Source organism: Giraffa tippelskirchi, chromosome 6, assembly GCF_054371585.1.
Source record: "Giraffa tippelskirchi isolate mGirTip1 chromosome 6, T2T-mGirTip1v1.2.pri, whole genome shotgun sequence".
In the NCBI taxonomy this organism is placed as follows: Eukaryota; Metazoa; Chordata; class Mammalia; order Artiodactyla; family Giraffidae; genus Giraffa; species Giraffa tippelskirchi.
Window position 1 is genome coordinate 169,070,632 of NC_137280.1, and position 22,926 is coordinate 169,093,557.

The following is a 22,926-nucleotide window of genomic DNA, read 5'->3' on the forward strand; positions in this document are numbered from 1 at the left end:
TAAAAAATTAAAACGGAAGACTTGCTTAGGATATCCCTCACTAATTTATGATTACCATAATTTAAAAAAATCTTTATGTTAACAGGTTCTTAATTAGGTGCAGAGCATTATTGCTTACCACATTAATCTGCTTAAATAATTCTACCTTTGATTATTATATTCACATGTTATGAACTTTGGGATAAATCTAAGTTTTATGAATGCAGATTAATTTTCTGTGGAGCAGGAATCGGTAGAAAGTGAACTGGAGATAAGATTTTGTGGTAAAGATTGTTATCTACTCTCCAAAGAGCTACTCTTCTTTCTGGGAAAAAAGTACATTTCCAAGGCTCCACTGAACTTGTGGACATGTGGCAATCTGACAGTGGTGTATGAGAAGTAACACACAGCTCTTCCAGGTTCAGGTCACAAAATCTTCCTCTGAAAGTTCTTTCATGATCTTTTGTCTTTCTCAGTAGCTAGAATAGAGATAAATTTTAGGGGGATCCAGAATGTCTATGTTAATCATGCAGAATCACCCAAAGGAGGGCTACGCTGCCAACCTGTTTGCATGCTCAGCACTATTACGAGCATTAGGAATACATTTCTATTACTTTCAAACTTCAAACCATTTTACGGAGCCTTTTTTATTCATGCGTGTTTCGTTTGGCTTTCATTTTATTTTTTTGTTGTTGTTCTACAAGTTAGTCCACTTTCTAACAGGTACCAATTACATGCCAGTCAACTTTCTAAGTAGTTTTAGACACATCAGTTCTTTTAAACATTAAGGAATACTCCAAAGGAGATATATAATATTCTGAGAATTAAAAGTAAAAATGTGCCTTCCCAACTCTTGTATTATTTTCTCATTACTATGTCATTATTTTATCCAAATATTATATGATTAAGATAATACAGGAGCTACTCTTAAAAAGGGAGGTAATATTAAAAATTCTCAGAATGGCTCAAATGAAATATATTTAAGAATGCTGAGCTGACGGAAACCTTGCATATCCATTGAACTCTTTCAGTAAAGGCTTCTTGAGTGCCTAAAGTGGTTTCCCAGACACACTTTTCTGGTAATAAGATAAGGAGGAGATCCTTCTTGGAAAAGACAACATTTTGCTGAAAATAAAACTCAGATATTATCACTTATGGTAATAAGTAAGTCAGGAAACTTTCTGAAGGTCACTTACAGGTTATAGTTTACAACTAGTACCTAATGAATCCAGGATTGAAATTAAGATGATCTGACTTAATGCTTACCCTCTTAATAATTAGCAGAATACTATTCTGAGTCCCTCCCTGCACCTTTATTTGGCCAGAGATACATTTTAACAGAAATCTAACCCAGCTTTCCTAGTGGTGTTGCAAGTCTTCCAACAGGAAATTTATGCAATTTTTAATCCAAAACAAACTGGGAAGACCAGACTATGAGGCTTGGTAGAGTTCATATGTAAGAGCTGGCTAGACAGAAGACAGTCCTAGGAATCTGTATTTACTATGGAGTTCAGAATAAGGGCCTAGATAAAAAGTCAAGAGGTGTACAGTGATCAAAGTATAAGCAGACCATTAATCAGTTACCAGAAGACAGTCAGGAGCATGCAAGACATACAATGAGACAATCATTTAAAAACCAGGAAAGCAGTAAGAAAGCAGATTAAAATATCTCACTGAGCTCTCTTGGGCTTCCCTGATAACTCAGTTGGTAAAGAATCCGCCTGCAATGCGGGAGACTCTGGTTCAATTCTCAGGTAGGGAAGATCTGCTGGAGAGGGATAGGCTACCCACTCCAGTATTCCTGGGCTTCCCTCGTGACTCAGCTGGCAAAGAATCAGCCTGCAATGTGGGAGAAGTCCCCTGGAGAAGGGAAGGGTTACCCACTGCAGTATTCTGGCCTGGAGAATTCAACAGACCTATTTCCATGGGGTCGCAAAGAGTCGGACACAACTGAGCGACTTTCACTTCACTTTATTTCTCTGAGTCCCCTTAGAAGTCCAAAAGCTGGAAAAGTAAAAGGGCTACAAGAAGCAGACTAAAACAATCATAAAGTTGAACTCAAACTCCTAAGGGAATTTCTCCTCAGCCAAAAAGAATCTATGCTCATCTGAATAGGCTGAATTATCATAAGAAAATACCTCAAAAATGTACAACATCTCAAATAAAACAAAAGATTATTATTCATTTATGTAGTAATCATAGTGTTGCAAATCACTGAGTGGTTCTTTACCATGAGGTAATTTAGAGATTCCCATTCTTTTCAACTAGGGGCTCCACCATCTTCTGGGGACATGCAATTCTCTGCACCAAGTTAGAAAAGAGGGAAAACATTTACTTAGGAGGCTTTTGAAATAACATTAAATTCTTATTGCTTTGAGGTCAAGAAGCAACAGTTAAAACCTTACATGGAACAACTGACTGGTTCAATGTTGGGAGCCGTTCTGGAACTACTGCCGGATGACAAAGTCAATGCACCACTTAAGAAGAAACTGCAAAGTGGTTTTTCTCCAGGATCGGAACCTTCCCTCCTTCCTGTTTCTATGCTTTTGTTGTGGCTAACTCTGTTTCATTCTTTGATGGCTGGAGTTGTAGGGGCTTCCATGATGAGGTCATGAGAGTTCAGTAAAAAGAAAAATGAGCCCTTGCTCCAGAGAAACATTCCAAAAATGATTAAACCTACTGAGGCCCCTGGCTGGTGGGTCCCTAACACTCAGCCAGGGAATGAGGCCATGATCATTTGGAAAACAAGCCCTAAGCCTATTGTGACCTGGCCTCATGAGGAGATTGTTATTGATGACTGGAAAACTTGGGTCATGTATCAGGGATAATTACAGAAACTAAGCCTATTGCCTTTTCTCATAAAGATTGGGATGCTAGAGATGTCTGTGCCCCTTAGAATCTAAGCATAAACGGAAAGAAATATGTGAATTGTATTGTAAATAGTTTCTAGGTAAACTGCAAAAGACTTGCCCCTGCCAGCAATAGCCTTGTGTTATGTGGGTAGACGGTAAACAAACCACCACTGACAATGGCTGTACTATGAAAAACTTTTGCCCTTAGACACCGCTATAGTACTTATTCACTGAAGCAAGACGCTGTATTTGCTGCAGTAGCAGGCTGTACAGAAAAAGTAGATGGAATGATATGATTCATAGACTATGTTCTAGTAAAATAAAAAAAAGGTTTCAGGGTAAACGTGTAACCAAAATGTGACAATAGACTAGGAAAAAACTTTTAACACATCTTAGAATCAGGGGATGTTGATCTGAATGGAAAAATATTGTAAGAATCATTACATAGAAGAAAATGTGCTATATAAATAGAGACTAAAGCAATAAAGATTATGGTCTTTGGGCCATCAAAAACTCTCTGTCTCCTTTCTTTTTCCTTCTCCAAGCTGTTCATTCCTTGGGGACTCCTGGACCAGCTGGAGCGGGACACCGGCGGCTCAATATTTGGAAAAGAGTACAACAAGGCTGTATATTGTCACACTGCTTATTTAACTTATATGCAGAGTACATCATATGAAATTCTGGGCTGGATGAATCACAAGCTGGAGTCAAGATTTCTGGGAGAAATATCAACAACCTCAGATACGCAGATGACACCACCCTACTGGCAAAAAGCAAAGAAGAACTAAAGAGCCTCTTGATGAAGGTTAAAGAGGAGAGTGAAAAAGCTGGTTTAAAATTCAGCATTCGAAAATCTGAGATCACGGTAACCAGTCCCATCACTTCATGGCAAATAGTTGGGGAAAAAAATGGAAACATTTGCAGATTTTATTTTCTTGGGTTCCAAAATCACTGCAGATGGTGACTGAAGCCATGAAATTAAAAGATGCTTGCTGCTTAGAAGAAAAGCTATGACAGACCTAGACAGTGCACTAAAAAGCAGAGATATCACTTTTCAGACAAAGGTCCATACGGTCAAAGCTATGGTTTTTCTAGCAGTCATGTACAGATGTGAGAGTTGGACCATAACGAAGGCTCAGTGCCAAAAAACAGATGCTTTTAAACCGTGGTGCTGGAGAAGACTCTTGAGAGTCTCTTGGATAGCAGGAGATAAAACCACTCAATCCTAAAAGAAATCAACCATGAATATTCATTGGAAGAACTGATGCTAAAGCGCAATATTTTGGTCACCTGATGAGAAGAGCTAACTCATCGGAGAAGACCCTGATGCAGGGAAAGATTGAGGGCAGGAGAAGAATGGGGCAACAGAGGATGAGATAGTTGGATGGAATCATCAACTCAATGGACATGAGTTTGAGCAAACTTCCAGAAATACTGAAGGACAAGGAAGCCTGGCATGTTGCAGTCCATGGGGTTGCAGAGAGTTGGACATGACTTAGCGACTGAAAGGCAACTACAAATTGTTATAGTGGGCTTCCCAGGTGGCTCAGTGGTAAACATCCTCCTGCAATGCAGGAGATGAGGGTTTGATCCCTGAGTCAGGAAGATGTCCTGGAGAAGGAAATGGCAAACCAGTATTCTTGACTGGGAAATCCCATGGACAGAGGAACCTGACAGGTTAAAAAGCCTATGGTGTCACAAAAGAGTCAGATTCAACTTAGCAACTAAATAAACAACAAAAGCAGTTAAGAAATGCTGGCTAGATGTACATCTAAAAGAAAAGGAAACTGATTTTGAAAACCTTATCTCCTTAATTTAGTACAAAAGTCAGTTTCAGAGTTGACTGTTACTTTAGTTGACCATTACTTTATCAACCAAACTTGGCTGGATAACAAGTTTAGAACTTGGGGCATAGACAAATCTGGCATTAATACTTTGTGATGTGGTGATCATATGCTTACAATGTAAATTATCAACTGACATTAAAGCATCATATAATGTCATGTTAAGATAGGTATAAAGTGCTATGCAGGAATCAACGCACTAACACAAAAAATGGCAACCAAAATGTAATTCTCTAACAATAATTTGTTTTACAGCTTAAAAATCAAACATTGTACTTCACCCTAATCAACAAAATCTACTGATGCTTCTTTCATACACCTAAATTATGGAGGGCTAAGTAAACATCCCAAAGAAGATAATCAATAGAATGTTGAATAATTCTGAAAAATTGACACATTTTTCTATTAGAATAAAAACATTTAAGTTAACATGGATTGTTTTCTTTGAAATTAAAATTACATGATTTACTAAAACTTATATTATCCTTTGAGGCCTCCTCTTACAAATTCTACATAATAAGACAAAATAGCATAGAATTTTTGAATGGTAAATTAAATCTGCCCTTCATATTTTTCTTGGACATAACTAATACTCAAATTTTACAAATATTATTAATGTTTATTAGTGATACATATGTGCACTGGGGAGCAACATTAAGGCTTATGAGTCTAATGGGCATAGAGGCTCCAAAATAAATTATTTTGATTATTTTTTTTGTAGAAGAGTCTTCTGTTCTCAACTAAAACAGTAAAATGCCATATGGTGTAAATCCATTCATGACTAGAACATTCTCAGCAGGGAAATATGGCACTGAAAATGATTGATGAATTTCATCTCATTCTTAATAGGCCTGCCTTCAAGGCCAATTGCAAAGAGACATGAGTTCACTGTTCTGAAACACAGCTATCTGATACCAGTACATAAATTGGAGAAAAATCTTGCTCCATGCTTAACAATACAATATTGTTAAGAAATGTACTCCTCTAGACATTTTTTACCACGCTATTTACATGCCCTTATTTTTTAAAGCTAAAAATGTACAGTATTTTTTATGATAGTTTCTTCTTTTTTATGTTAGAAAGAACTCTGAAAACTAGCATCTATAGTGAGAGAGGGCTGAGAAGGTGACCTAAGCATAGGAACACGCCCATTCACTCCAGTTTTCCTGAGCGGCCAATGGGAAAGGAAAGCGTCAGCCCCGCCTAGAAATCCAAGAGGTGCTGATGAAAGAGTCAGGAAAGAACATGCTCTGTGCCCAGGCTTGAAATCTCTGCATCCATTCCCCCATTCTAAGGGGGCTTATTGCTTTTTAATTTAATTAGTGTGCTCGAAAAGATAGTTATTAACCACCTTTCTGCTGTCAGAAGAGGATTACTGAAGGTTCTGTCTGTCAAACCCTGCAGCCTCCAGCTGAGCTGAAGAGTAGTCTCTCTTTAAGACCATTTTTTTTCCTCCCACTTAGGAAAGGCACCTTGATAATGACCTATAGAAGGTACCCAACAATCCACCAGGCCACTGCTTTGAGAGCAAAAGTGAGCATGACTTAACCAGGGAAAATCAAATTTTGAAAAAAAATATTTGATGTCAAGAGCCCATACTAACTACTAAAACCAGATAGTGCATATCATGTTATATTAATATAAGTAGGTAATTTTAAAAATTAAAATCAACTGACAAAGAGAATGAACAACTGAAAAATAGACCTAGGAAATTAGAGAAAATACACTGCAGTGAAGGCAAAAAGGAGAATTTATTTAATGTGTGTTCATTATACTTTCACATAAGCTTTAAAATAAAAATACTTTAATGGGAGTATTTATATTTCCAATAAAAATAATTCAAATTACAACAAAAAAATTTGAAATAAGGTAGTTTTTGTGTGGCAAGAGAAACATGATTGCTTAAAAGAAAAATATTTAATAGAGGATGTGAATAGTAAAATGAATCAGTATAATAGGAGGTGAGTTAGAGGCATACAAACAGAAGGCACATGAAAATTATAAAAACTGTAACATGGGTTTTGATGTGGGAATGTATTCCACTCTGTTTCACTGTTCTTTTCTTATCAGAAATAAATATTTGGAAAGTCAACAAAAAATAAAGTGTAACTTAGGAAGAGAGTGAGAGGAGACAGCAAATACAAAAAGATAAACCAAATCTTGAATGTTCAATACCTTTGTGTGTCAGATAGCATTTTATATATTAAAAGGAACAGAAGTCTACTCTAATGAATCAAAATTTAAATTTATAGGAAATATAATGTTCCCATACAAATGTAGGTTTATTTTTGGACTTAGAACTGCATCTGGGACATGGTAGGGCTTCCCTTGTGGTTCAGCTGGTAAAGGATCTCCCTGCAATGTGGGAGACCTGGGTTCGATCTCTGGGATGGGAAGATCCTCTGGAGAAGGGAGACACTACCCACTTCTGTATTCTGGCCTGGAGAATTCCATGGACTGTATAGTCCATGGGGTCGCAAAGAGTCAGACACGACTGAGCAACTTTCACACACACACGCACAGGTTTCAGCAAATACTTCTTGAACAGATGTTTAGATGAATGATGGACAGATGCATAATGGATGAACAAATGGATAGATCCTCTTAAAAATAAAATTTTATACGATCTGACTTTACTCTTCAGAAAATGAGCATTTTCATAACATTTCTTGAGAACTTAGCTAAAGAATGACAAAATATTGTTCCTTTTTTTAAATGTTCTAATAACTTCTCCTATATAGCAAAGTGGTTCAGTAATACATATATAAACATTCCTTTTTATATTTGTTTCTATTATGGTATATCGCAGGATATTGAATATAGTTTCCTATACTATACAAGTAAGACCTTCTCATTATATATATATATATATATATATATATATATCTGAGGAGGCCTTACAAATAGCTGTGAAAAGAAGAGAAATAAAAACCAAAGGAAAAAAAGAAAGATATACCCATTTGAATGCAGAGTTCCAAAGAATAGCAAGGAGAGATAAAAAAGCCTTTCTCAGTGATCAGTGCAAAAAAAAATAGAGGAATATAATAGAATGGGAAAGACTAGAGGTCTCTTCAAGAAAATTCGAGATACCAAGGGAACATTTCATGCAAAGATGGTGTCAATAAAGGACAGAAATGGTATGGACGTAACAGAAGCAGAAGATATTAAGAAGAGGTGGCAAGAATACACAGGAGAACTGTACAAAAAAGATCTTCACGAGCCAGATAATCACGATGGTGTGATCACTCACCTAGAGCCAGACATCCTGGAATGTGAAGTCAAGTGGGCCTTAGAAAGCATCACTACAAACAAAGCTGGTGGAGGTGATGGAATTCCAGTTGAGCTATTTCAAATCCTCAAAGATGATGCTGTGAAAGCGCTGCAGTCAATATGCCAGCAAATTTGGAAAACTCAGCAGTGGCTATGGGACTGGAAAAGGTCTAGTTTTCACTCCAATCCCAAAGAAAGGAAATGCCAAAGAATGTTCAAATTACCACACAATTGCATTCATCTCACACGCTAGCAAAGTAATGCTAATATTCTCCAAGCCAGGCTTCAACAGTATGTGAACCGTGAACTTCCAGATGCTCAAGCTGGATTTAGAAAAGGCAGAGGGACCAGAGATCAAATTGCCAACATATGCTGGATCATGGAAAAAGCAAGAGTTCCATAAAAGCATCTATTTCTGCTTTACTGAAGATGCCAAAGCCCTTGACTGTATGGATCACAATAAACTATGGAAAATTCTGAAAGAGACGGGAATACCAGACCACCTGACCCGCCTCTTGAGAAATCTGTATGCAGGTCAGGAGGCAACAGTTAGAAACAGACATGGAACAACAGACTGGTTTCAAACAGGAAAAGGAGTATGTCAAGGCTGGATATTGTCACCCTGCTTATTTAACTTATATACAGAATACATCATGAGAAACCCTGGGCTGGAGGAAACACAAGGTGGAATCAAGATTGCTGGGAGAAATATCAATAAACTCAGATATGCAGATGACACCACCCTCATGGCAGAAAGTGAAGAAGAACTAAAGAGCCTCTTGGTGAAAGTGAAAAGGAGAGTGAAAAAGTTGGCTTAAAACTCAACATTCAGAAAACTAAGATCATGGCATCTGGTCCCATCACTTCATGGGAAATAGATGGGGAAACAGTGGCAACAGTGTCAGACTTTATTTTCTTGGCTCCAAAATCACTGCAGATGGTGACTGCAGCCATGAAATTAAAAGACGCTTACTCCTAGGAAGGAAAGATATGACCAACCTAGACAGTATATTAAAAAGCAGAGACATTACTTTGCCAATAAAGGTCCGTCTAGTCAAGGCTATGGTTTTTCCAGTAGTCATGTATGGATGTGAGAGTTGGACTACAAAGAAAGCTAGCGCCAACGAATTGATGCTTTAAACTGTGGTGTTGGAGAAGACTCTTGAGAGTCCATTGGACTGCAAGGAGATCCAACCAGTCCATCCTAAAGGAGATCAGTCCTGGGTGTTCATTGGAAGGACTGATGTTGAAGCTGTAACTCCAATACTTTCGCCACCTGATGGGAAGAACTGACTCATTTGAAAAGACCTGGATGCTGGGGAAGATTGAGGGCAGGAGGAGAAGGGGATGACAGAGGATGAGATGGTTGGATGGCATTGCTGACTCAATGGACATGAGTTTGAGTAAACTCTGGGAGTTGGTGATGGACTAGGAGGCCTGGTGTGCTGCAGTCCGTGGGGTCACAAAGAGTCGGACACGACTGAGCTACTGAACTGATATATGTATATATATATTTGCATCTGCTAGTCCTAAACTCCTGATCCACCCCTTCCCCTTGGTAACCATAACTCTGTTCTATGAGTCCAATTATGTTTCATAGATAGGTTCATTTGTGTTATATTTTATTTTATTTTATTTTTTGTGTGTGTGTGTTATATTTTATACTCCACATATAAGTGATGTAATATGGTATTTGTCTTTCATGTTGCTGTCAATGGCAATATTTACATCCTTTATTTCATCCTTTTATATGGCTGGGTAATATTCCATTGTGTATATGGACCACACCTTCTTCATCCATTCATCTGTTGATGGACATTTAGGTTGTTTCAATGCCTTGAATATTGTGAACAGTGCTGCTATGAACATAGAAGTGTGTGTATCTTTTTGAAGTATAGTTTTATCTAGATATATGCCCAGGAATGGGATTGCAGGGTCATATGACAGATCTATTTTCGGGTTCTGGAAGAATCTCCATACTGCCTTCCACAGTGGATACACAGTTTAGAAAGGTTTCCTTTTCTCCATACTCTCCCCAGCACAAAATCTTGTTCTTTGAATGGAATATTAAAAAATGCTACTATATTAACAATTTTGTTTTTAATCTGGAGATAAATCACTGAGTGCTGACACATGGTTAAGTATTCCTATGTGATAAGAATTATTTGGGATAATCACAATTATAATGTAAGTAGTTTTTGTTTATTCTGATGATAAATATTTAATATATAGACTCCTAGAAACAAGTGAATGACTAAGTTACTTAGTAGAATGTGCTTAAGAGCACTAATGCATCTTTATATAACAGTATTCGGGAATGCACATAATAACAAAACACAAATGGGAAGAACGAAGACTCAAGGGGTTGATTTATAATGGTATTAAACCTGTTAGCTCAGGTCTTCATTTCAAAGCTAATCTAAGTCATCAGTCAGTGACATACTTACAATTTGCAGAAATAAGATGAAATAATTTATTCTCTCAAAAGGCCATTTTACTACAAATTGGGATGGAACAGAGCTCATATGAGTTATATAGTTATTAGTTCATTTCAGTCACTCAGTCGTGTCAGACTCTTTGTGACCCCATGAATTGCAGCACAACAGGCCTCCCTGTCCATCACCAACTCCTGGAGTTTACTCCAATTCATGTTCATCGAGTCAGGGATGCCATCCAGCCATCTCATCCTCTGTCATCCCCTTTTCCTCCTGCCCCCATTTCTTCACAGCATCAGGGTATTTTCAAATGAGTCAGCTCTTCGCATCAGGTGGCCAAAGTATTGGAGTTTCAGCTTCAACATCAGTCCTTCCAATGAACACCCAGGACTGATCTCCTTTAGGATGGACTGGTTGGGTCTCCTTGCAGTCCAATGGACTCTCAAGAGTCTTCTCCAACACCACAGTTCAAAAGCATCAATTCTGCACTGATCAGCTTTCTTCACCGTCCAATTCTCACATCCATACATGACCACTGGAAAAACCATAGCCTTGACTAGACGGACCTTTGTTGGCAAAGTAACGTCACTGCTTTTTAATATGGTGTCTAGGTTGGTCATAACTTTCCTTCTAAGGAGTAAGTGTCTTTTAATTTAATGGCTGCAATCACCATCTGCAGTGATTTTGGAGCCCCCCAAAATAAAGCCAGCCACCATTTCCACTGTTTCCCCATCTATTTCCCCTGAAGTGATGGGACCAGATGCCATGATGTTAGTTTTCTGAATGTTGAGCTTTAAGCCAACTTTTTCACTCTCCTCTTTCACTTTCACCAAGAGGCTCTTTAGTTCTTCTTCACTTTCTGCCATAAGGGTGGTATCCTCTGCATATCTGAGGTTATTGATATTTCTCCAGGCAATCTTGATTCCAGCTTGTGCTTCTTCCAGCCCAGCGTTTCTCATGATGTACTCTGCATATAAGTTAAATAAGCAGGGTGACAATACAGCCTTGAAGTACTCCTTTACCTATCTGGCACCAGTCTGTTGTTCCATGTCCAGTTCTAACTGTTGCTTCCTGACCTGCATACAGGTTGCTCAAGAGGCAAGTCAGATGGTCTGGTATTCCCATCTCTTTCAGAATTTTCCACAGTTTATTGTGATCCACACAGTCAAAGGCTTTGGCATAGTTAATAAAGCAGAAATAGATGTTTTTCTGGAAATCTCTTGCTTTTTCGATGATCCAGCAGATGTTGGCAATTTGATCTCTGGCTCCTCTGCCTTTTGTAAAACCTGCTTGAACATTTGGAAGTTCACGGTTCACGTATTGCTGAAGTCTGGCTCAGAGAATTTTGAGCATTACTTTACTAGCATGTGAGATGAATGCAATTATGTGGTAGTTTGAGCATTCTTTGGCATTGCCTTTCTTTGGGATTGGGATGAAAATTGACCTCTTCCAGTCCTGTGGCCACTGCTGAGTTTTCCAAATTTGTTGGCATATTGGGTACAGCACTTTCACAGCATCATCTTTCAGAATTTGAAATAGCTCAACTGGAATTCCATCACCTCCACTAGGTCTGTTTCTAGTGATGCTTTCTAAGGCCCACTTGACTTCACATTCTAGGATGTCTGGCTCTAGGTGAGTGATCACACCATCGTATATTTTATATGTGTAACTGGTACAAAGTATTATTCTCTACACAATACTGCTGCTGCTGCTGCTAAGTCGCTTCAGTCGTGCCCGACTCTGTGCGACCCCATAGACGGCAGCCCATCAGGCTCCGCTGTCCCTGGGATTCTCCAGGCAAGAACACTGGAGTGGGTTGCTATTTCCTTCTCCACTACACAATGCTACTCATGTTCTATTTTAAGGCAAAATTCAAAAATGGAAACACACACTAATTTACTCACACATTTATCTTTCACATTTTTGCCAGAAGAGAGGTGATAGGAAGCTACCCATTCATGGAAAACACACTCCTAATATAGACATCCAAGTCAGTTGGTGTGGTTCATGGATAATTAAGAACTAAGTAAATACATTCTTTCTGCAATTCTTTTCTGTTGGCCACTTATTTCCATTCTAATGATAAAGAAAACAGTAGTAAATATATGAGAAGCAATAGAAAGAGAGCTTTTTGAAAATACCCTTCAATAAAGCCCACGTGGCACTAGTGGTAAAGAACCTGCCTGCCAAAGCCGATGCAGGAGATGTAAGAGATGCAGGTGCAATTCCTGGGATGAGAAGATCCCCTGGAGAAGAAAATGGCAACCCACTCTAGTATTCTTGTCTGGAAAATCCCATGGACAGAGGAGCCTGGCAGGCTACAGTTCATGGGGTCACAAAGAGTCAGACACAATTAAAGCAAGTTCGCACATACACAAAGCCTTTTATATATAAAATTATCTACAAGTAGTTTAACCCAATGGAACTTGTAGGTGAAAACTTACATATACAATTATGACCCAATCTTTTCAATAAAATACTGTATTTTTCTGAAGAATTAAGTGTATTGTGTAATATATATTAATACTATTCTATCAGGATGCAAATTGTATATAGCATATAATTTCAATCAAGTGAAACAGCCTATATATGGAGGGAAAACTGTAAGGAAATAAACCAATTTGTTTTAATAAAATCAAAATTAAAATTCATTGCATTTTACCAACCTCTCTCTGGCAGAGGGCTTAGCTAGTAAATACACTGCTTTAAAAAAAGTACAAAGAATATCTCCTGTGAAAATGCTTTATAATAACCAATTTAAACTTGCTTCTTCTTTTGTTTTATATTCTTTTTTCCCATTGTGTGTCACAAATATCTTTGAATCCAAAGAATTATGAATTAGTCACCATCATTATTCAACCCTTGGGAAGAAATAATCTCAAATAGGATCACACTTGTTTTCATGTAGAAATGAATATTTTAAAATTTGAGGATCTGTGAAGTTATATCAAATACATTTCATTTGAACAGCACAACATTACATTTTCATTGGGGGCTTTATTTTTAATCACATTTTAGGTCCCAGTTGAAGTACATGTGAAAATGAAATATGTTCTATTTACAATTAACTACTTATCTTTCACCTAAAACATTTTAATTGAAACTGAAATAATCCAAATTAAGTATAACTTCAGTGGTTCTCATCCTTGGATGAAGAGTAGAGTAACCTGGAAGGCTTTTATATATCCTGATGCTCAGACCATACCCAAGATCAATTAAATGAAGTCCCAGAGGCTTTTTTTTTTTAACATTCCTAGGGTGATATCATGTTTCATAAGTTGTACACAGCATTACACCAATTTTTTATTTGTATTTTGAAGTCTACCTTGCATATAATATAAGGAACAAACTACTACTCATGCATGCCTGATGTTGCATTCTCCTTGCCCCTTCACCACATATAGATGATGTAAGGTGACAGGCACAAAAGCTACTGAGGTTCTGTATATTTGGGAGAAGAAAATATATATCCTGATGGTTTCTTCCAATTGCTATTCTCTCCGAAATTCATGAGTGTCTGCCACTCTTGGAAGAGGGAAGGCTGAGATTAATGCACTAATACCGAACTTCTTAATCAGATAAAGGAAAGAATAGTAGTTAAAATGCAAATATTGCATTTTTAGCAGAATTTGAAAAGAAACAAAAAGTGTGAAGCTCTACTATATTTGTTTTATTTTTTATTTTTACAAAGAATTGTTATAGCATTTGACACCTTCATGGCCAGATGAATCACTCATACAGTTTTCCAGTTCCATCAAATGTATGACCATCCTTCTTGTAGTGGTTATAACTAAAAAGTTTCAGTTAATTTACAGTGGGGATTTTATTGGTTTCCTAGTAGCACTGAAAGTGCCATAACTGTATTCTACACTTCAACAAAACATTTACTGATTTTGTTGTAGTATTTCAGTTTCAGTTGAAATTGTATGAAGAATAACTGCAAACTGCTACTTTAAGTTAGAAATAATTGTGCAGAGAGAATGACTAATGGGAAATTAATAAGTGACTTTGTAGACTTAAGTTCATGTAAAAAAATCAAGTCCACGTTTTAAGAAAGAATTTATATGTATAAAAGCAGTAATACTTCTAGAGATTTCTTATAAATATGTGCATGTTTATTCTGTTTTGCCTTTTAATAAGTAAGTTGATTTCTCAGCTCACACTATTTAATGTTGACCAAGGAACCCTGCACCAGAAAATGAAAATGCTATGTCAAAAGCTAACCCTTTCCATAGGATGTCCCAGAAAGGGGCTGTGGTGCTGCAGCTGTCCACTTTTCGTGGTGCCTGACCATCGTGCAGAATCAGCAAACCAGGCTCAAGCCTCCTCTTCTTTTGTCAACTGATTGTAGGAAACTCCCCATGAGGCCACAAATGCAGGAAGAGAGAGTGCAGGGCAGCAGGAGTGAGGACCAGAAAGCATCTGGGCCATTTCTTCATGGTGCTTATTGTTCCTGCAGAGTTAGCTCAGGACCAGTCACGTATATACCTCTTCCATTCGATAAGGATGTGCACGCCCAATTTTATGGCTTCATGGATTGAACAGCACAGTTCAGGATGCGCAGGTTCAGGTCTCATAGTAATGAGCCCATGGTTAAGTATTCTATCTCTACTAAGTCGCAGTATATGGCCAAGAAATGTGTCTTCAAAAGAGAACAGTGATATACAGAGGGTGGTAAGGCTTTGCTCCAATATCCTAAAGATCTGCAATATGATTCATGTATATGGGTCTGCCAAAAGCCGCCAACAGCATCCGCATCTGCTACGACACTTCAAGCACCACTGGACCTATTTATGTGGTCCAAGTAGCTTTCACAGCAGCCTGGACCTGACATAAAACCTTCTCCTGGCTTGAGCCTCACTCAAAACAAACAACTTTTCAGGTCACTTCGTAAGTGGGTTAAAGTGACAAAAACAGATATTGTCTCCAAAAACCAAAAAGGCGAACTAGCTGCTTTGCCTCTCTTATGGTTGTTCAGTTCAGTTCAGTTCAGTTCAGTCGCTCAGTCGTGTCCAACTCTTTCCGACCCCATGGACTGTAGCACGCCAGGCCTCCCTGTCCATCACCAACTCCCAGAATTTACTCAAACTCATGTCCATTGAGTCGATGATGCCATCCAGCCATCTCATCCTCTGTCATCCCCTTCTCCTCCCGCCTTCAATCTTTCCCAGCATCAGGGTCTTTTCAAATGAGTCAGCTCTTCGCATCAGGTGGCCAAAGTATGGGAGTTTCAGCTTCAACATCAGTCCTTCCAATGAATATTCAGGACTGATTTTCTTCAGGATGGACTGGTTGGATCTCCTTGCAGTCCAAGGGACTCTCAAGAGTCTTCTCCAACACCACAGTTCAAAAGCATCAATTCTTTGGCACTCAGCTTTCTTTGTAGTCCAACACTCACATTCATACATGACCACTGGAAAAACCATAGCCTTGACTAGATGGACCTTTGTTGGCAAAGTAATGTCTCTGCTTTTCGATATGCTGTCTAGGTTGGTCATAACTTTCCTTCCAAGGAGTAAGCATCTTTTTATTCCATGGCTGCAGTCACTATCTGCAGTGATATTGGAGCCCATAACAATAAAGTCTGACACTGTTGCCACTGTTTCCCCATCTATTTCCCCTGAAGTGATGGGACCAGATGTCATGATCTTAGTTTTCTGAATGTTGAGCTTTAAGCCAACTTTTTCATTCTTTTCTTTCACTACCACCAAGACGCTTTTTAGTTTCTCTTCACTTTCTGCCATAAGTGTGGTGTCATCTGCATATCTGAGGTTATTGATATTTCTCCCAGGAATCTTGATTCCTGCTTGTGTTTCTTCCAGCCCAGCCTTTCTCATGATGTACTCTGCATATAAGTTAAATAAGCAGGGTGACAATATCCAGCCTTGACATACTCCTTTTCCTATTTGAAACCAGTCTGTTGTTCCACGTCCGTTTCTTACTGTTGCTTCCTGACCTGAATACAGGTTTCTCAAGAGACAGGTCAGGTCGTCCGGTATGCCCATCTCTTTCAGAATTTTCCACAGTTTATTGTCATCCACACAGTCAAAGGCTTTGGCATAGTCAATAAAGCAGAAATAGATGCTTTTATGGAACTCTTGCTTTTTCGATGATCCAGCAGATGTTGGCAATTTGATCTCTGGTTCCTCTGCCTTTTCTAAAACCAGCTTGAACATCTTCAAGTTCACCGTTCACGTATTGTTGAAGTGTGGCTTGGAGAATTTTGAGCATTACTTTGCTAGCATGTGAGATGAGTGCAATTGTATGGTAGTTTGAGTATTCTTTGGCATTGCCTTTCTTTGGGATTGGAATGAAAACTGATCTTTTCCAGTCCTGTGGCCACTGCTGAGTTTTCCCAATTTGCTGGTGTATAGAGTGCAGCACTTTCACAGCATCATCTTTCAGGATTTGAAATAGTTCAACTGGAATTCCATCCCCTCCACTAGCTTTGTTCGTAGTGATTTTTTCTAAGGCCCACTTGACTTCACATTCCAGGATGTCTGGCTCCAGGTGAGTGATCACACCATCGTGATTATCTGGGTCGTGAAGATCTTTTTTGTACAGTTCTTCTGTGTATTCTTGCCACCTCTTCTTAATATCTTCTGCTTCTGTTACGTCCATAGCTTTTCTGCCCTTTATTGTGCTCATCTTTGCATGAAATGTTCCCTTGGTATTTCTAATTTTCTTGAAGAGATCTTTAGTGTTATGGTTGTAGAAGGGGCCAAATAGAGCAACTTATATTTTTACTTTGGAAGGAACATCTGGACATGCCGCACACCACTGGAACCCTAAAAATTACACTAAGGCCCCTGAATTTTGGTCAGATTAATTCCCCACCCTGTGGCACAAAAATGTCTATAGTAGTTGCTACTTCTTGCTCATGAGGTCCAATTAGTATATTTGATCAACATTATGGACCAGTGTGATCTCTTGTAGAAGGGAAAGGAGATCAGTATTCATGCAAGTTAATGATGAAACAGGACTAGATCATTGATAACCCCCTGTTTTGCTGACCTTGCTATCAGAAAGCAAACCGCTGGTGGAGCTCATTGACAGGGAAGGATAAAAAGATATTTTCCAGGTCAAGAGGTGCATGTCAGGTACCAGGGTATGTGTTACTTTGCTCAAGCAAAGAAATCATATAGCAGGTGCAATTGGAATCACCACTTGATAAAGCTTATAAAAACTTACTCTTTCTCCCAGTGCATTTAGGGTTCCCAGGTCAGTGGCTGCAGTGAGGTCTGGCCTACAGAGAAGACCAATTACATAGCTATTCAAGCATGCCAGGACGCCCCATCACAAATTTATTTCTCACAGCACGGGTGAAAAGTATGTCTTCTACACCCTCTCAGTGTAGATCTGTAATGACAAACCTACTTTAACACTCGATACCCTCTAAGTTTTTGAATCCCTTCCTTTAGGTTAAACCGAGACAGATCCCACAATTTTAATTTATTAGAATTAGACTGTTGGCTATCTAGCAGTCCATGTTTCAGCCAGACTGTTAGTGACCTTTATAACTCCCTAAGTTGCAGCAGAAATGCAGAATCTCTGCTTAGTGAACCTACATCAATAAATTCTACCTAATCCCTTGTGGCTCAGCTGGTAAAGAATCCACCTGCAATGCGGGAGACCTGGGTTTGATCCCTTGGTTGGGAAGACCCCCTGGAGAAGGGAAAGGCTATCCACTCCAGTATTCTGGCCTGGAGAATTCCACAGACTGTATAGTCCATGGGGTCGCAAAGAGTCGGAGAGGACTGAGCGACTTTCACTTTCACTAACCCTGTTTTATATTCTATCGTTATCCCACACCTTTAGTATCTATACGCATACATATCCCCTTGATCTCCATCTGTGTACATTTGAAAATTCAAGTAGTTCTTTTGGAAGTGTACTGTGTCTTCTCATAGGTCACACCAATGCCTTGGGTGAGGCCAGGACATTTCCTCAGACAACGCAATGCTAACTCCCTCACACCTCATACGATGGGGATGGAGAGGCTGATACCACCGATGGTAAAGAGGCCACTTCTACTGAGGATGGGGAGACTGCTTCTACTGGGGGTAGGGAGGCCTTGTTCACTGGCAAACTGAGCTCATTAGAATATAGAGACTCAATGTCTCTAGCTTTGCCAGGATCTTCCCCCCTTACTACTGTCCACAAGGTCTCATTCTTTACTAATCACTGCCTTCAGTTTAACCATAAATACCTTTGTAAGACTGTAAATTCAACTTGTATCTCGGCCAGTGGAGAAGAAGATTCTGCATTTACTTTTAGCAATCTCAGCCCTGAAGCTATAGAAGGAAAGGGTCTCCTTCAGAGAGCAATAGAAACTTTAAGATCACATATGTGGTGCTTGAGCTAGAAATTAAAATCCCTGAGGTCTTCCTTTCCTTTCACTGCTTTGTCCAGTGACATGAGGATCAGTCACTTTGTCTCATGTTCATTAGTTTTCCATGGATGTTTGAAAGTACCATACACAGTCAACCAGCTACTTGTGTCTTGTAAGTGGTTAATTAGAAGTATCCAATGTAGACCTTTTGTGTATCTCTATTATAAGTTCATGCTATGGATTAACAGTGTCATTAAGATCTTCAAATATACTCAGGTTAAAGAGCCATTTCCTCAAAACTAATTTAAACCTCAAAACTAACTCATAAAATTTATCCTTAAAAGATTCTGTTTCTCTAGAAGCACTCTCATCACCCAAATCTCCAGAGAGACAGAACCAAGAGTATGAAAGTGAAAATGAAAGTCACTCAGTCGTGTCCAGCTCTTTGTGACCCCATGGACTATACAGTCCATGGATAGTCCATGGACTATCCCCATGGAATTCTCCAGGCCAGAATACTGGGGTGGGTAGCAGTTCTCTTTTCCAGGGGATTTTCCCAATCTGGGATAGAACCCAGGTCTCCTGCATTGGAGGCAGATTCCTTATTAGCTGAGCCACCAGGGAAGCCCAACAATACTGGAGTGGGTAGCCTATCCCTTCTCCAACAGATCTTCCTGACCTAGGATTCAAACCAGGGTCTCCTGCGTTGCAGGTGGATTCTTTACCAACTGAGTTACTAGGGAAGCCCTTAATAGTATGTGTATATATATATATATATATATATACACTTATATCTGTCTACCTATCAGCTATGCCTCGCTTAAGTTTAGATAAAGCCAACATATAATTTTAATCATGGATATTAAGATTATATTTACAGTATTTTCCTGTTTTGACACCAATTACCATTAATTGTTGGTGGTGATGGTAGTGGTGATGGTGGTAATGTGTTTGTATATGGTGTAGAAATGAGAGTTTTATTATATTAAAACAAACAGCGTGTGTGGGGGTTAGTCGCTCAGTCATGTCTGACTCTGTGACCCCCTGGGCTGCAGCCCACCAGGCTCCTCTGTCTATGGAATTCTCCAGGCAAGAATACTGGAGTGGGTTGCCATTTTCTTCTCCAGGTGATCTTCCTGGGTCAGGGATCAAACCCAGGTCTCCTGCATTGCAGGCAGATGCTTTACTGTCTGAGCTACTAGGGAAGCCCAAAATAGACAGTAGAGAAGTATAAAGTATATATTCAGGAAATTTAATTATCTTGAAGCTTATGCTGGGCAAAAATATTACGCGTGCATCATGGCCAATATCCATTGGAGAAAAATCCATACTGTTTTACATATTTATATGAACATATTGTTCCATACTGCTTTACATACTCACAGGAACAAGGTCCATAATGTTTTGCATATTTATAGGAGCAAGGTCCACACGATTTTACATTTTATAGAAACAAGATGGAGGAGAGACATGTATGTAATTGTGATAATGCAAGTTTGCTTGTTAAGGAAGTGGTCTGGTTAGAATGGGTCAGTCTCTACAACACAGCTACAGGTATCAGCCTTTTCTTCTCTGGAGCTAACTCAAATCTACTACTAAGTAGGTTTTCCACTAAACTCTCAAAGTGATGAGAGAAATGATGCCCCAGAGCCATTCAAATCTTTCCTCCACCCACCTCCCAGCTCTTAGGGATTGGTAAATACTATTCCTAACATTTCTACTGACCCTGGGATTCAGGACTTCCATAATCAAAAAGGAGCAATAGTTTTTGTGTCAAAAAACTAGAATTTTTGGTTACTAATTATTATATTATTATTAGTCAAAGGCATAATTAGGTTTTTGCTTCCTCTTAAATGCCTTCTGATTCTTACCAATAAGTAAGAATCTGGCTTAAGAAACCCAAATTTAGTCCAAAAATGTCAGAATAATTCTCCACACAACATTAAGCCAATCCAGGCCCCTTTGTTTGGGTTCTGTTGTTGAGATTTATATTGTTTAAAAGGGAATTTCATTTTAATTATGGGTGATGAAACGTCACCACTTTTTAAGAAAAATAAATCTTAAAGTTTAATATTTGCCAGACAAAGACGAGTTATTGCTGACTCTGCTACTGAAAGTCATCACTGTTGTGGGGTAAGTTATGTTAATACAAGCCATGAATTAAATTTAAAATGTAAAGTCAATTTAAAATATGTATAACTTAAAAATATGCTTTTACGCATTCTTACATAAACTAAGACTCAATTACTTTATTCTGTCATCTCAAAATCATAGTAGCAATAAAATGTAGGAAGACCACAATGAGATATGTGAGAAGAAATCTGAAGATAAACAGCTTGCATCACAAAGAATGAGCATGGCATAATTAACCATGTACAAGAGAAACAACAGTTTAAATAAACAAACCAAAGGAAAAAACATACTAAGATTACTACAAGGTGGGATTTTATCTAAAATGATCACTTAAACTTGAAATATTTTGAATGTTCCAGAAGAGCAGAGACTATTAATTATGTATTTAAATTATAATCTTAAAAGAAAATGAAAGTATTGTATAAAATTAAGCTAAATGTTGCTTTTCACAAATCTGCATTCAAGTGCATTGCAATGTAGAATAAATAATAATGTGGCAGTGCTTTATATTTGCATTTTGTGAATGAAACTGAAACATTTCAATCATAACTAATAGGTCATTTACTAGTCCAATAGATCAGTAGCCTTTAAACCCAAAAACTTCAGATTCTGAAATTAAGTTTCATTTCATCAATGTTTAACTGACAAGAGGGAAATTTTTCTACTGTTCTTTGAAAAGTAATAAATGATAAGGAAATCAGAATGACACAATGGAAAGATCTTCTCTTTAAAGTAATCTATATTTTCTCTCTGGCTTGGAGCAGTTTCTGAAATCTAAGTTGATTTGAACCTGTACAGGTTCTTTAGAAAACTTAACTACATAACTATCCTGTTAATTTAGATTATTAAAGTATAATAATACTTATAACATTTCTTACATTTATATTACATAAAAGTAACTATAGATATATTGTTTTCATAATTGACACAAGTTTAAAAATCAAAATTGCCAATTGAATGTGATCATAATTTAAAAATCAATAAAAATTAAATCAATAGTACTGATTTAATATATTGGATAATACAGATTTCCATGAACCATGCTAAAAATTAATTATTTTATTTTTCTCTAATTAAACTACTAGAAAATTGGCCTCATCAAGAATTCAATATGTATATATTAAGTCTCCTTTTTCATTTCTCATTGTTGCCAACCTGATTGTAAATGCAAATAATGAACACCAGCACTGGCTTCACATGGCGAAACATTTTAACAGTCATTTTGAACATGATCACAAAATTCATCAGATATTCTAAAGAAAATGAAAATGACAAAATTTTTAATTAACCATGGATGAAGTGTTCACAAAAATATGTTTCAATCATCATCTTGGATACTAAGTCATTTAACTTATTTGAACCTCAATTCCTGATATGTTAAGTAGGTGAAGAGAAATGTAGACTAGATGATTGATTTTGCCATCCGTAATTCAATGAAAAGCATTTAACATACATCTATTGAGTACCTAATGTCAATATGCAGAGTACATCATGAGAAACGCTGGGCTGGAAGAAACACAAGCTGGTATCAAGATTGCCAGGAGAAATATCAATAACCTCAGATATGCAGAGGATACCACCCTTATGGCAGAAAGTGAAGAGGAACTAAGGAGCCTTTTGATGAAGGTGAAAGAGGAGAGTGAAAAAAGTTGGCTTAAGGCTCAACATTCAGAAAACTAAGATCATGGCATTTGGTCCCATCACTTCATGGGAAATAGATGGGGAAACAGTGCAAACAGTGTCAGACTTTATTTTGAGGGGCTCCAAAATCACTGCTGATGGTGATTGTAGCCATGAAATTAAAAGACGCTTACTCCTTGGAAGGAAGGTTATGACCAACCTAGATAGCATATTTAAAAGCAGAGACATTACTTTGCCAACAAAGGTCCGTCTAGTCAAGGCTATGGTTTTTCTGGTGGTCCTGTATGGATGTGAGAGTTGGACAGTGAAGAAAGCTGAGCACCGAAGAATTGATGCTTTTGAACTGTGATGTTGGAGAAGACTCTTGAGAGTCCCTTGGACTGCAAGGAGATCCAACCAGTCCATCCTAAAGGAGATCAGACCTGGGTGTTCATTGGAAG

General features: G+C 38.1%; 1 long non-coding RNA gene and 1 pseudogene across 1 annotated transcript in view; both read right to left on the reverse strand.

Moving 5' to 3' along the window:
- The window catches only part of LOC145509651 (uncharacterized), a 579,505-nt gene that overhangs the window by 152,001 nt on the left and 404,578 nt on the right, over positions 1-22,926 (reverse strand). The window lies entirely within an intron of this gene.
- LOC145509415 (myotilin-like) overlaps positions 1-22,926 on the reverse strand; it is a 71,224-nt pseudogene that overhangs the window by 34,175 nt on the left and 14,123 nt on the right.